Raw genomic sequence first — 10806 nt, 5'->3', positions numbered from 1 at the left:
TTGGAGAGAGATGCCCAAGGTATCCCAGATATTCTATTCTGCACAATCCACTCCCCACCCCTGCCAGTCTTCACAGCCCAGCCGCCAGACATGTGACTCTGCCCCGACACACATTTCTGCCCCTTCTGGAGCCTGCTAAGCCCACCACGCCACTTGGAGACAGCCTTCTTTTTTTTTTTTTTTTTTTTGAGACGGAGTCTCAGTCTCACTCTGTCGCCCAAGCTGGAGTGCAGTGGCACGATCTCAGCTCACTGCAAGCTCTGCCTCCCGGGTTCACACCATTCTCCTGCCTCAGCCTCCCAAGTAGCTGGGACTACAGGTGCCCGCCACCACGCCCGGCTAATTTTTTGTATTTTTAGTAGAGACGGGATATCACCGTGTTAGCTGGGATGGTCTTGATCTCCTGACCTCGTGATCCTCCCGCCTCGGACTCCCAAAGTGCTGGGATTACAGGCATGAGCCACCGCGCCCCTTCGGAGACAGCCTTCTTGAGGGCAGAGGTCTCCCTAGAGCCTGCAATGGGGCCCTCTGGGGTCCTGAGGACACCGACATGCCTGTTGCCTGGGTTGGCAGCTGCTCACCATCTTTGCACTATCTTCTTACTGACAGCCCCCAGGTGACTCAGAACGTGTGGTTGACATGGAGCCACTCAATTTCCTGCCTCGCCTCTCCTCTGGCCTCCTGGCTTGCAACCAAGTCTTCCTATCTGGGGGGTTGAGGGTGCTGTGGCTTCACACTGGCTTTCTCAGCTCCTCCCTCTCCTGCAGGGACTAGGTTGGGGGATCAAGGGAGGAGGAACAGTGGCCCACATCCCTTCCAGTGCAGTGGGAATGGCACTAGATTGGAGATCTAGGCTGTCATCCAGGCTCTGCCACTAACTGGCCCCTGAGACTTGGTAAATCCCTTTACCCCGGTCACAGTTTTTTTTATCTACAAAGCCTTCATAGATTGAGACTTTGTAATGCTCTAGCACAGTCATGTGTCACTTAACGAAGGGGATATTTTCTGAGAAATGTTTGGTTAGGGGATTTCGTCATTGTATGAACATCATAGCATATATTTCTACGAGCCTATGTGGTATAGCCTACTACACACCTAGGCTACATGTATAGCCTATTGTTCCTAGGCTACAAACCTGTACAGCATGTACTGTACTGAATACTGCAGGTAATTGTTATACAGTGGTATTTGTGTATCTAAACATATCTACACATAGAAAAGGTACAGTAAAAATACAGTATTATAATATTACGGGACCACTGTTGTATATACAATATGTTGTTGACTGGTACGTCATTATGTGGTGCATACTTGTATTTACTGAGTGTCCACACTATCCTGGGGCTAGGCTCTTTGGAGGATCCAAAAGAAATTATATCGCCGGGCGCGGTGGCTCACGCCTGTAATCCCAGCACTTTGGGAGGCCGAGGCGGGCGGATCACAAGGTCAGGAGATCGAGACCATCCTGGCTAACACGGTGAAACCCCGTCTCTACTAAAAATACAAAAAATTAGCCGGGCGAGGTGGCGGGTGCCTGTAGTCCCAGCTACGCGGGAGGCTGAGGCAGGAGAATGGCGTGAACCCCGGGGGGCGGAGCCTGCAGTGAGCCGAGATCGCGCCACTGCACTCCAGCCTGGGTGAAAGAGCGAGACCCCGTCTCAAAAAAAAAAAAAAAAAAAAAAAAAAAAAGAAATTATATCATTTAGTGATTTTTCCATTGTGAACCCAACCCAATTCAATATTAGCAAAAGGGGAAATTGATTGGTTTATGTTACTGAATGGTCCAGAGGTAACCTACTTCAGGTATGGCTTGGTCTAGGGCTTAAATGATGCCACCAGCACCCATTATCTGCTCTGTTTCCTCTGGATGGGTTTCATGGTTACACACAGTAGTTGTTCCCTGCCCCCACCCCCCAACCCCATCCAGATCCCTGGCACTTCCAGCCCCCCGTTCCTGCCACTGGCCTACCTAGTTGTAGCTGCTCTGCTCTAGAACTCACATGCTCTACAACCAAACCCAGCCCAGAAGAGAGACCCTGTGTTCCAGCATTCCCATCAAGAATCCTGATATTCACTCTGATTGGACCAATTTGGTCATGTTATCTTCCCTTTTGAATTAAGCCAATCTGGTTGATCCCTAGAGCTGGGTGTGCAGCCAACTCCAGCTCCCTAAACTGCCTGGCTGGGAGAGAGAGGAAATAGATACTGGCCGTGTGTGTGTGTGTGTGTGTGTGTGTGTGTGTGTGTGTGTCAGGATAGGGGTGGCTTGTTCTGAAAGATCTTACTCAGAAAGGAGACTGAGGCAGGAGGATCACTTGAGCCCAGGAGGTCAAGGCTGCTGTGAGGCATGAATGTGCCATTACAATCCAGCCTGGTCAACAGAGAAAGACACTGTCTCAAAAAAAAAAAAAAAAAAAGCGAATTTATGATTTACACTCAGGATACAGAAAGCATGACTTGAATGATCCTTCCTTGTGAAATTTGACAAAGGGAAAGCTCCATGTGAGTTCACGGGACACGGAGGGCTTCTTGCAGAGGCAAGACTTGGATGCTGAGGAGAATTTAGGCAGAAAGGAGACTGGGGTTGGGGTAGACAAGGACCTTTTTATGTGTGATCTGCAACCCTGCAGCTTCTCCCAGTCCCGGCACTGTATCGATTGCAGTTTGAATAGGTTGTAATTGTGGAAGCAAAGGAGAAACCCTGTAGTGGTCTTATGTTCTGAATTGCATACCCTGAAAATTCATATGTTGAAGTCCTAACCCCTCAGTGCCCCAGAATGTGACAGTATTTGGAAACGGGGTCTTTAAAGTGGTAATTAAGTTAAAATGAGGTCATATGGGTAAGCCCTAATCCAATATGGCTGGTGTCTTTATAAGAAGAGGAAATTAGGACACAGACACACACAGAGGGAAGACTGTGAAGATACAGCCAGATGACAGCCATCTACAAGCCAAAGAGAGAGGCCTCAGAAGGAACCAACCCTGCTGGCACCTTGATCTCAGACTTCCAGCCTCCAGAACTGTGAGAAGATAAAATTCCATTGTTTAAGCCCCCCAGTGCGTGATACTTTGTTACAGGCGAAGCCCTGGGAAGCTGGTTTTCAAAAGTGACCATGAACCCCACCTTTCTTTGCTCCTTCCTGGGAGGCTGACTCTGCTCCTCACACGGACTGGCTATGCTCCCAGCAGGATGCCATGGTGCGGCCGTCTCTCCTACCCCCACCCCCGGTTATCCCATAGCTGACACCTTAACTGCAGGGGCTTCACCAGCAAAGTCCTCTTAGATACTGAAAAGTCATCTTCATCCTGAAGTTCCTTTTGGTCACTTGCTTCCCACTGTCTCTAAGAATTAAACTCTTGCCATCTCCTCACAGTGTATACTTTGGCAGAAGATGAAGCCAGATTCAGTTGTTTTTCTTGAAATAGGAGATGGAATTTTCCCCAATGTAAAAATAATGGTGCCCAATTCTTGTGGGAGGTGGACGGGGCTGGCGCTGGCACTGTAGGTCTTCCTTTCCCTCAGAAATAGCCCCACAATGGCCTCATTTTCTAAAACTTGAAACTCAGCAAGTACTTAGCCTTTAGCAAGAAGAATCCACTCTGCTCAAGTTGAAAAGCAAGAGATCCATTTGTCAATGTAGGCAAGCAAGCACTCAAGTAGTGGAAATTGAAGAGTTCCCCCAGTGCCCGTCCACCAGCCTTGGGGTTCAGGCATATCACCTCGACGGATTCATGGTCAGAGACAGAGATGTACACGTGGGCTTTAGCTTCTCCTACACCTGATGGGGACGTTGAATAAAAAAGTGGGATATGGGGGTGTGGAAGGTAGATGGTGTTGGCAAGTAGCAAGTCTGGAGGGGGATGGGAGGAGCCCTGAGAAGCCAGGGACAGTTGAAGGGGACTGGGGACAGGCAGGAAAAGGCCTGGAGGGAAGGGAAGCATTTTTCTCGTTGGCTACGGACAAGGTGATCCGAAGATCCTGGTTGTGAGCAGGTTTTTTTTTTTTTTTTTTTTTTTTGAGGTGGAGTTTTGCTCTGTCACCCAGGCTGGAGTGCAGTGGGCGTGATCACGGCTCACTGCAACCTCCGCCTCCTGGGTTCAAGCAATTCTCCTGCCTCAGCCTCCCGAGTAGCTGGGACTATAGGCACGTGCAACCACGTCTGGCTAGTTTTTGTATTTTTAGTAGAGATAGGGTTTCACCATGTTGGCCAGGCTGGTCTCGAACTCCTGACCTCAGGTGATCCACCTGCCTTGGTCTCCTAAAGTGCTGGGATTACAGGCGAGAGCCACCGCGCCTGGCCAGCAGGTCTTAATAGACTTGACCCTCAGATAACAAGCCCTGTCGCCCTCCCCACAAGATCTCAGAGCAGACTTCAAGCCGACATATCTTGCCTTAAAATAACAGAGGAGGCCCAGGCTGCCTTTTGCCCTCATCCTGGGAGAGGGATCTCTAAGAACCAATTTTTTAACAGAGTGATAAAAGGTAAACAAATCAGCCTGTTTGGGGGGTGGGGGTGGGGGAGGAAAAGGGCAGTGAGAGCTTATGGGTAGTGGGGTGATTGTGAGTTGCTCTCTTTACGATGGGAACCGGAAAGATAATCTTTCTGGAGCATTGAGGGCTCCAGTTAGAATCTTCCTTCCCTGACAAGGGGTTTCCTTCCATTGTTGTGTGGTCTTGAGGCCCCCTTCCTTAGCTCTTGGGGGCAGGCAGTAACAGTGCAGGATATGTACCAAGGGTTGAAGAGTTGGAGGGGCTGAGCTGGAGATCTGGAGGAGGAGCCCTAGGCTTCACAGCCATCATGGGGGCAGGGGAGGCTGCAGGGCCTTTGAGAGGCATCTTTGAGATTTGGGGGCTCTTACCCTTCCTAACCCCTGCCCACTCCCACTCCCCAGCGTCTCTGCACATTTCCAAAGAGCTCATTCAGACCCCGCTGCTCCTCCCTCCCTTCTTCCTTCCCCCTTCCTCTCTCCCTCCACCTCCTCTCCTCCCACCTCTTGCCTCTCCTGGTCCTGCCACTTCCTTGTTTATCCTACAGTCTGATGAGGGGAGAGAGCTGCCTGCCTCAGGAATAAGTTTCCTGGTAAATTAGCTACCGGCATTGAAATCCATTTTGATTCTGCCCATTATTAAGTATTGTTATTTCTGCTGTTCATTGCCAGCTTGTTTCCTTGATCAACTCTTGGAACAAAGGCTCTTCAAAGCATTTCCCACAGGGGAGCCTGTGTGGCCATCACCACTGTGCCCCAGTCTAAAGTAACCCTCACTGACCACCGTGCCACGTGGAGCTCTTCAGGGCCCAAGCAAGGAGCAAGGTCTTTTCCTTGCTGGCTTGGGAGAAGGCACAGGGCAGGCCAGATGATGCCAGGCTGAGGGCCTCCCACCCTCCACCTGGACGCCCTCCCAAGGCTGCCACCCTGTCTAGAGAAGCCACACTAGGAAACCCATTCTTACTGGTTTTTTTTTGGGGGGGGGGTGGTGATGAGAAAATAACTTTATTTCATTGTGGGGAGCGGGCAGACGTCCAGCCTCAGAACTTCTGGAACTGCTTCTTGGTGCCCGGTGGTCTTAGTGACCTTGAGCGCGTTGAAGCGTACCGTCTTGCTCAGGGGCCAGCACTCGCCCTGTGATGATGTCGCTGATCTGGATGTCCCTGAAGCAGGGAGACAGGTTTACAGACATGTTCTTGTGGCGCTTCTCCAGGTGGTTGTACTTGCAGATGTAGTGGAGATAGTCTCGGCGGATGACAGTGGTCCTCTGCATCTTCATCTTGGTCACCATGCCAGAGAGGATCCGCCCTCGAATGGAGGCGTTACCAGTGAAGGGGCATTTCTTGTCAATGTAGGTGCCCTCAATCGCCTCTTCAGGTGTCTTGAAGCCCAGACCGATGTTCTGTAGTACTGCAGGAGCTTCTCCTTGCCAGTTTCTCCCAGCAGGAGCTTCTTGTTTTGAAAGATGGTCGGCTGCTTTTGGTAGGCTCACTCCGTCTGTAATTCATACTCAGATCTAAGCCCGGGGTTATTTCAATTTACATGCTCTAGAAGGCCTCCCAGGCCTGCAGAATTCATTCTCTAAACCAGAATCACCCCTCTCACACCCCGGACACCTTTCAGCGAGGATCATTCTCCAAGACCCAAGGTCACCCACCCAGGATTCACTCCTTATGTAACGCATAAGGATTCAGAATTAAATACCAAAACTGCGGGCTCCTTGGATTTGCCCTTGGGAGTCAGTTTCCACAGGATTAACCCTTAAGACCGGAGAACTCCAAAAATACCTTCTTAAACGTGGATTTTAAGACAGTAACTCCTAAAATGCTGGAGCCTCCACTAAAGTGTGGAGCCCCCAGGATTTAGGAAGCACTCATCTAGATACACACAAAAGCCTGCACCCTCCGCCCCAGTTAATCCCTAGGAAATCACCAACGCCTGGAATTAACCCCCGAACTTGGGCGCTGGGCCCTGCCCTCCCAGACGTGGCCCTGAAGCCCGGGGCGGACCCCGCAGCCTGGGCTGCAGCCCCGAGCCTGCACCTGAATTCCATTCTTACTTCTAATGTTGTACTTGAAAAACAGTTAATCTATAAGCACAGTAAAGTCCACCAATCTGAAGTGTACAAGTCTATGACTCTTTACATATGTGCAGACCCACGGTCACCCAGGTTGACATAGAGACTGTTTCTAGCACCTGCCCCAGAAGCTCCCTTGTGTCCCCTCCCACTTTCTATCCCCCTAAAGGTAACCATTATTTTGACTTGTAACAACATAGACTTGATATGTCTGTTTTTTTGGAGACAAGGTCACCTGGGCTGGAGTGCAGTGGTGTGGTGGTGCAATCGCAGCTCACTGCAGCCTCGACTTTCTGGGCTCAAGCCATCCTCCTGCCTGACTCTCCTGAGTAGCTGGGACTACAGGCTCGTGCCACCATGCCTGGCTAATTTTTTTTGTTTTTTATAGAGACACGGTCTCGCTATGTTGCCCAAGCTGGTCTCAAACTCCTGGGCTCAAGTGATCATTCCATCTTGGCCTCTCAAAGTGCTGGGATTATAGGCGCGAGCCATGGCGCCCAGCTGATTTATGTTTTTGAACCTCAAATAAATAGAATCATACAACACATATTCTTGTGAATTTGGTTTCTTTTGCTCAATATCGTCTGGGATATTCATCCATGTTGTTATATGTAGCAGTAATTTGTTCTTTTTCAATGCTGTATAGTGTGTTATTGTATGAGTATACCATGATTAGTTTATCTGCTCTCCCGTTGACAGGCATTTAGGTTGTTTCCAGTTTCAGGCTGTTGTGAATAAAGCTGCTACGTGCATTTGCGTGCAGGGCTTTTGGTGCACACAAGCACTTGTTTCTCTCGGCTATATATCTTGAAATACAGTTGCTGGGTCATAGGATATTCAATAAAGCCATGCCTGATTTCTCAAAGAGCAAGCAAAAAGAGGGCAATGGTCTGAAACATAAATGATGATATTTCACTCATTATGTGGGAGGGGAGATGCTTTTACTCGTGTGTGTGGTAGGTGGTTACAAATATGGCCCCCAAAATGAGTTATACCTCCTGATATCCACATCCATGGGTAGTCCCCTCTCATGTTGAGTTTAGCCTTGTGACTTTCTTTGGCCAATGGAACATCAGCAATGGCATGTAAAAGAAGAACATCAGCAAAAGCATGATGCAAGCATGATTTGACAAGCATTTGAGCGTTGAGGCTTGCCTACTGCTATAATCTGAACGTTGGTGCCCCTCCAAAATTCATAGGTTGAAACCGAATCCCCAGTGCGATGGTATTAGGAGGTGGGGTATTTGGGAGGTGATTAGGTCACAAAGGTTCCACTCCCATAAATGGGATGAGTGCTCTTATGAAAGAGGCTTGAGGGAGCCTGTTTGTCCCTTCTGCCATGTGAGGACTCAGGGTAAAGGCACTGTCTATGAAGCAGAGAGCCCTCACCAGACATGGAATCTGCTGATGCCTTGATCTTGGACTTCCCAGCCTCTAGAACTGTGACCACTAAATTTCTGTTGTTTGTAAATTACCCAGTCTAAGGGATTTTGTTATAGAAACCAGAATAGACTAAGTCAGTACTACTGCTACCAACCAACGTGTCCTTTCAGGCATCACTTCCACTCTTTGAGCCCTCTTCCTTTGTTGCAACCCATACATGGAGGCAATTATAGTGGTCCTGACTTCACAGAGCAGTTGTGAGACTGCTGAATAATGCTGGTGAAAGCTGTTTGAGCTGGTTAAAGCATTGTGCAAGTGCAAGGCAATGTGGTACTGTTATCTACAGGAACTGCCATCGACATGAATTGTTTTACTTTGGGGCAATGGGTTTTGAGTTTTTCCAGATTGTTTTGCTTTCTGGTCTCTCTCCTTAGCAGTCCACATAAATTCGGAGTGTTCAGGAGTGACAGTGGTCTCTGGAAGCTTTCTCTCACTGTCTCCATCTACAGGGGCTATTGTCTTTACACGAGGCTCGTGGCTTGTTTCAGGAAGAACAGTTTGAGAGTTGGTCGCCTTCCCAGCTGAAACTGAATCATATTTGTATGTACCACCAAAGCTGCTTTTACATTCAATTTCCTCATGTGTGGAACCAGTGGTGGGTTCTTAATTGACTGCCTGAGGGCAGGCTTCAGGAGGCTTTGTGATTATGTGCAAAGTTCTGTGGAAGTGAGTGCACGCATGTGGACATACCCTATGTGTCCACACATGTGTCTGTCTTGTTCTGTGAAGAGAGGCCTTAGGGTCCATCAGATCATCACAAGTGGACTCTGGGAGACTAAAAACCTTCAGGATTAGGTCTTCAATGTGAGACTTGGATTTTACGACACCAGCAAGAAGTTCTTGGTGTTGAGAACTATTGTTCCAAAAAGGAAAACGACCCAATGTAGCTACTACACCTAGACCCACAGCGATGTAGAAGTGTCAGCAGGTGTGTGCAAGGCTATGTCCCTGTCAGAATGGATGTTCCTCTCTCCTGGGGGATCCAGGTGTGAGGACTTCACGCCAAGCTGGCGACGTGTTTTGGTAAAAAGGTAGTTGCACTCCCGTGTTATGTTGAAAAGTATAGCACTATAGAGGGAGGATTATTTTATTCCCTTTTTTCTTTCAAAGACTCGATTTCCCCTCCCTTTTTAAGGTACAAACACCAACCTCACATTAGAGGCAGGAGCGTTGAGCATTCAAAGTTAAACTGGGAATTTTGACTCAATGGACCTTGACAAACAAACAGCTCCAATGGAACTCTTCCAACAATGGCTGCTCTTTTACTTTTTATTTTTATTTTTTAAACTAATGCCAGTGATGGAAGGGGGCGTGTGAAATTAAACAAATGATTTCTCAGTAAACGCTTTGCTGAGAATCATCTATCAGGGGCAACCCACACACAATCTATAATAAAGAGGACAGATTTAGGGACCGAGTTCCTCGGCAGAAACAGAATAGACTTGTGCAGCGGCGTTGACTCTGGGTTGAATAACATGAGGGAGATTGGGCTGATCAAGCGCGCATAACTGACCCTGCAGGGAGATGCTGCTTGGTGATTGTTGTGGCGGAGAAAGAATTTTATCCTGAGATGAATGGTGCTTCCCTATTCAGGGACTGTTCCACCTGGGGGTGGGGGCATTTGGAAATAGGGGTGCATTTTTGGCTGTCACAATGACTAGAGGGTGCTACTGGAGTTTAGCAGGCAGGGGGCCAAGGACACTTAACATCCAACAATGGGGGAGGGACTGTCCCACACAATGGGGATTTGTCCAGGCCCAAATATCAATAGTGCTCCCATTGACAAACATGGCTCATCGCTGCAAAGAAAGTTCCAGGTGTCTTTTCTAAAGAACCAATTGGTTCATTAGAGACTAAGAATGGTTTTTCAAGGTGACCCAAGGGATCAGGGCAGGGATTACTTAGCGTAAGAGAGCTGGTGAACTTATCGAAATCCTGTGCATCCTGCAGCCCAACAGGACTGGAGAGGAGATGCCTGGGCACCTGCTTTAGGTCTGGCAGAGGCCACCTGGAGGGAGATGTGAGGGTCAAAGGGGAGGGGAGCGTTGTGTTACTGGGTAGGGCAGCCAGTTATCACAAATGGAGAGTGAGAAACAGGGCCCACGGGTGGCAATGCCCCCACCCCCAAAGTGACACAGCTGGAAAGTCAGAGGAGCGTGAATGCCCATGACAGGGGATTTAGTATGGGGCACAATCAAGGGGTTGCCCCAGAGGAAAAGGCAGAGGAGACCTTTCTGGAGGCCAGGCGGGCCTTGACTAGACAGAAAAGAGGCCTGCTGCTGACTTCATTCTGTTCCACCTCCTGCTTCCTCATGGGAAGAACCTGGCCTCTGGTTCCGCTGGTACCCTGGGGGGGTGCCCAGGGCAGTGAGGAGGACTTGGCAAAGCCACAGGCACCTTGCCGTGATCCTGTCCCCTCCTGGCTGTGGGAGTTGCCTCTGGGAAGTGGGTCCTCAGTGCGTAGGAGGCACCAGGGCATCCCGAAAGCCAACTGTCATTGTCTGCTTCCTGCTCATCCTGTGTCCCACAGCTCTGTGGCTGGGCCAGCCAAGGGACTTTAAAAGCAGGTATTGAGGTCAGCCCTTAGCCAGCGTTTTGTCTTCTGCTAATCTGTGGTTTGCAAGGCAAAGGTGGGAGATGACAGTGGCAGGGACAGATCTCAAGCGCCTGCAGAGGGAGAGGGAGCTGACTTTCCACAGGGGCTGGGGGAGGGGACCTGGCCCAGCTGCTGACATTTTTACAAAACAAATAAGTGTGAGGCCGTGCTGGTGACCTCAGTGTGATGGAAAAAGATGGTC

General features: G+C 49.4%; 1 pseudogene; it reads right to left on the bottom strand.

Annotated features, from left to right (window-relative positions):
* Nucleotides 1-5497: 5497 nt before the first annotated feature.
* On the bottom strand, nt 5498-10487 carry LOC129475284 (small ribosomal subunit protein uS17-like; annotated as a pseudogene).
* Nucleotides 10488-10806: the final 319 nt, after the last annotated feature.

Source organism: Symphalangus syndactylus, chromosome X (genome assembly GCF_028878055.3).
Source record: "Symphalangus syndactylus isolate Jambi chromosome X, NHGRI_mSymSyn1-v2.1_pri, whole genome shotgun sequence".
Lineage (NCBI taxonomy): Eukaryota > Metazoa > Chordata > Mammalia > Primates > Hylobatidae > Symphalangus > Symphalangus syndactylus.
Note: the sequence above shows the minus strand (reverse complement) of the source record. Positions and strands in the feature narration are given on the sequence as shown.